The sequence below is a fragment of the Babylonia areolata genome, chromosome 16 (assembly GCF_041734735.1).
Source record: "Babylonia areolata isolate BAREFJ2019XMU chromosome 16, ASM4173473v1, whole genome shotgun sequence".
Lineage (NCBI taxonomy): Eukaryota > Metazoa > Mollusca > Gastropoda > Neogastropoda > Buccinidae > Babylonia > Babylonia areolata.
Window position 1 is genome coordinate 28867885 of NC_134891.1, and position 5000 is coordinate 28872884.

Below are 5000 nucleotides of genomic sequence, written 5' to 3' on the forward strand. Positions count from 1 at the left end.
GTGGGATGATCATGATGTGACACACTGTGACATGTTGTGGGATGATCATGATGTGACACACTGTGACATGTGGGATGATCATGAAGTGACACACTGTGACATGTGGGATGATCATGATGTGACACACTGTGACATGTTGTGGGATGATCATGAAGTGACACACTGTGACATGTGGGATGATCATGATGTGACACACTGTGACATGTTGTGGGATGATCATGAAGTGACACACTGTGACATGTGGGATGATCTTGATGTGACACTGTGACATGTTGTGGGATGATCATGATCTGACACACTGTGACATGTGGGATGATCATGATGTGACACACTGTGACATGTGGGATGATCATGATGTGACACACTGTGACATGTGGGATGATCATGATCTGACACACTGTGACATGTTGTGGGATGATCATGATGTGACACACTGTGACATGTTGTGGGATGATCATGATGTGACACACTGTGACATGTTGTGGGATGATCATGATGTGACACACTGTGACATGTTGTGGGATGATCATGATGTGACACACTGTGACATGTGGGATGATCATGATGTGACACACTGTGACATGTGGGATGATCATGATGTGACACACTGTGACATGTGGGATGATCATGATGTGACACACTGTGACATGTTGTGGGATGATCATGATGTGACACACTGTGACATGTGGGATGATCATGATGTGACACACTGTGACATGTTGTGGGATGATCATGATGTGACACACTGTGTCATGTGGGATGATCATGATGTGACACACTGTGACATGTGGGATGATCATGATGTGACACACTGTGTCATGTGGGATGAACATGATCTCACACTCTCTCATACACGGTGGTGCAGTCGACCACATCAGGCGAGCCATGACGTTCAAATACATATTATGCTCACATGAAATGATGATTATAGTTAGAATTGTCCAGGTCGGTATTGAAACGAATTTACCTTCAGAAAATAGATAAATGAGTCAATGAATAAATAAATAAATAATAAATGAATAAACAGATGAATAAAAAAATGAATAAATTAATGTAGAAAGAAAGAAAGAAAGAAAGAAAGAAAGAAAGAAAGAAAGAAAGTGCTTTGCGATAGGGAGCGGTGTAATACAATACGACACAATACAATACAAAACAATACAACATACAATACAACGAAAAAATATCCAGCTCAATGAAATACAATACTAAGAAAGAATACAAAGCAATATACGATATGAAACAATACAATACAACGCAATACAACACAATACAACACAATACAATGCGATACGATACGATACGATACGATACGATACGATACGATACGATACAATGCAATGCAATAATAATAATAATAATAATAATAATAATAATAATAATAATAATAATAATAATAATAATAATGGTATTTATATAGCGCTGGATCTTGTGCAGAGACAAATCAAAGCGCTTTCGCACCAGTCATTCACACGCATGCAATACAATGCAATACAAAACAATGCAGTACGATGCAACACAGTGCAATGCAATACAACGGAATGCAATGCAAGATAGTGCAATGCAATGCAATACAGTGCAATGCAATACAGTGCAATGCAATAAAACAATGCAACATAATGCAGTACAATGCGATGCAGTGCAGTGCAGTACAATGGGTTTAATAAGAAGGAAAGTTTGTGGGACAGCAGAGTATTTACGAGGTTTTTTGCGTAATATTTTATTTCTTCTTCTCCCCCCCCCCCCCACCCCCACCCCCGCCCCCCCTTTTTTTTCCATTCATTTAATCATTTGTTTTATGTTTGTTAATATCTTTGAGCCTTAAAAAAAAAAAATCAAAAATCTGGTAGGCGGTCTTGCTGGTGGATGGATGGGTAGGGTGGGGGGTGTGGGGGGGGGGATGGGGAGTGAGGGTCCTTGTCTCGAAATTCGACAGAGGAACAGATTAGCGGTGACAGGGTATGAGTTGTGTAAGGCTGGAAGGTGTGAGAGGTGGGGTGGGGGGTGGATGGGTGGGATGGGGAAAGGAGAGGGAGAGTCAGTGTCATCTCTCTCTTCTTCTTTTTTTTTTTTTTCACCGGGATTCAACGCGGTTTTCACTGAACTGGATGTGAGTTAGCAGTTTTCATCATTAAGAGCTGTGCGCCACATACGTGTGACAACGCGCGCTGCGTGTTGGATAAATACATAGATAGATAAACGATGAGGCAGCGCGCGGTTGGGGGCAGTTGGGCAGTTGTTATGTGAAAGTTCGCTAGCAGGGTTTACATTCGGCTGATGAAATTGAATGACGTGTAACTGGTGTGGGGAAAGAAAATAAAACCACACACACACAAAACAAACACTCAACTGCAACCTGCTTTCTTTAAAAGTTTACGCATCTGAGTGAAGAGTGTTCCAGTTTGGTCAAGGTTTCTCAACAGGTATGTACTCTCTCTCTCTCTCTCTCTCTCTCTCTCTCTCTCTGTCTCTCTCTCTGTGTGTGTGTGTGTGTGTGGTGGGGTGGGGAGGAGATGGAGGGGGGGGGGGGGGGGGGGGGGGGCTTTTTGCTTAGATACTTATCGTCATCGTCGTCAGCGTCATTGTTCTGCTCATCGCCACTCACCTGTCGTGATATCATTATCACCATCGTCGTCGTCATCGTTGTCGTCGTCGTTCTCTCATCATCGCCAATCGTTCTACACATACACACGCGCACACAAACACACCCATACGCGCGTACACACAAGCATGCACACACAGAGCACACACATTGTAATGTATTGTAGCATAATATATCATTTATTTATTTGTTTATTCATTCATACATTGTCTGTCTGTCTGTCTGTCTGTCCGCCTGTCTCTCCCTTTTTCTATCTCCCCCCTCTCTCCTCCACCCCCCCGCTCCTTCTCTCTCTCTGAACTTTGTAATGTAACTTTTGAATCCCTCCCCCCCCCCACCGCCCCCCCCCCCCCCCTCTCCCCGTCACGTTCTCTCTCTCCTCTGTCGATTTATCAGTCTGTCTGTCCGTCCGTCCGTCTGTCTGTCTGTCTCTCATTTCATCTTTTCTACTTTAATCTCTCCCTCCCGCATCCCCCCACCCCCCGCCCCCTCCCCCTCCCCCTGCTCTATCTCTCTCTCTATTTTCCTCTTTTCTGATATGAATTTTCTCTATTTATTCTTGTGCGTTTCTTTTTATTTCTTAAAAAAAAAAAAAAAAAAATTAAAAAAGTATCCCAGGGTTGGGTGGAAAAAAAAGCGTTCTTGTCATTGTGCTTCTCTGAATGCCCTGGAAAAATAATTTTTCGTTCGTTCGTTCGTTCTCTCGTGCATATTCATGTAATTTCGATACGTCTTATGCTTCCTGTATAAACACACACACACACACACACACACACACACACACTCTCTCTCTCTCTCTCTCTCACACACACACACACACACACACGGTGATAATTATTATATGTTCGCGACCGTTGTTTTGTCCCGGTACACTTGTAACCCAGCTACACTTGGTAATAAAGACATATTCTATTCTATTCTATTCTATTCTATTGTTCTGAAAGGCGCGCTGCATGGTGTTTTGACATGTTGTTCACAGGATCAGCCGTCCTCAGATTTTTTTATTTTATTTTATTTTTTATTTATTTTTTTTTACCGTCATTATTGAATGTTTGTGTGGCTTTCGACAGTTGTGTTTCTTGGTTTTGATGGACAGGTGTGCATAAACCTCTCTATCTGTGTGTCTATGTTTCTCTCTCTCTCTGTGTTTCCGTCTGTCTCTGTCTCCGTCTCTGTCTGTCTGTCTCTGTCTCTGTGTCTGTCTGTCTCTCTCTGTGTCTCTCTCTGTGAGAGAGAGTGTAGTAAATACGTATACGTATCTTGGTATTCTCTCTCTCTCTCTCTGTCTGTGTGTGTGAGAGAGAGTCAGTGTAGTAAATACGTATACGTATCTCGGTATTCTCTCTCTCTCTCCTCTCTCTCTCTCTCTCTCTCTCTCTCTCTCTCTGTGTGTGTGTGTGTGTGTGTGTGTGTGTGTGTGTGTGTGTGTGTGTGTGTGTGTGAAAGAGTCAGTGTAGTAAATACGTATACGTATCTCGGTATTCTCTCTCTCTCTCTCTCTCTCTCTCTCTCTCTCTCTCTCTCTCTGTGAAAGAGTCAGTGTAGTAAATACGTATACGTATCTCGGTATTCTCTCTCTCCCTCCCTCTCTCTCTCTCTCTCTCTCTCTCTCTCTCTCTCTCTCTCTCTCTCTGTGAAAGAGTCAGTGTAGTAAATACGTATACGTATCTTGGTATTCTCTCTCTCTCTCTTTCTCTCTCTCTCTCTCTGTGAGAGAGTCAGTGTAGTACATACGTATACGTATCTTGGTATTTCTCTCTCTCTCTCTTTCTCTCTCTCCTTTCCATTAAAAGATATGTGTGCTATCTATTGTAACTGATGTAGATTAGCAAGGACAGATTGGAAGAATGAGCCATGCCAAAAATCTTAATCCTTGAGTAAAAAAAACGTTTTGAGTTGAGTTCTCTCTCTCTCTCTCTCTCTCTCTCTCTCTCTCTCTCTCTCTCTCTCTCTCTCTCTCTCTCTCTCTCTCTCCCTCTCTGTGAGAGAGTCAGTATAATAAACACGTATACGTATTTTGGTATTTTCTATTCAACCAGGTTGAGTCTTAGATTTCCATGTCAAGATTTGATGAACACAGCAAAGAGATCTGTATTAATTATTTTGTATGTTATGTATAAGTATGATAATAATTGTAATTCATTCAATGTATTTACAAAGCTATCTAACTCTCAAGTACAGCTGATACTGCAGTGTGGAGCCGAAATATGGGCACTTTAAAATGGTAGTGATATTGAAAAAACACGTCTTTTTGCCATGAAACGTTTTTTAAATGTCGATAATCGTACACATAATCACTTTGTCTATATTGAACTTGAATTTCTTTAAATTTATATGGAAAATGTATGAGTTATTGGTTAAAATTAACTACACTGGACAATAATAGATTGCATTGCAAAGC

The 5000-nt window shown here is 41.6% G+C and overlaps 1 protein-coding gene across 1 annotated transcript in view; it reads left to right on the plus strand.

The window, feature by feature from the left end:
* Positions 1 to 2070: 2070 nt before the first annotated feature.
* LOC143290970 (MFS-type transporter SLC18B1-like) overlaps positions 2071 to 5000 on the plus strand; it is a 33031-nt gene continuing 30101 nt past the window's right edge. The window contains exon 1 of the mRNA XM_076600557.1: positions 2071 to 2420. The gene's annotated coding sequence lies outside the window, so the exon portion shown is untranslated. The remainder of the gene's footprint in view (positions 2421 to 5000) is intronic.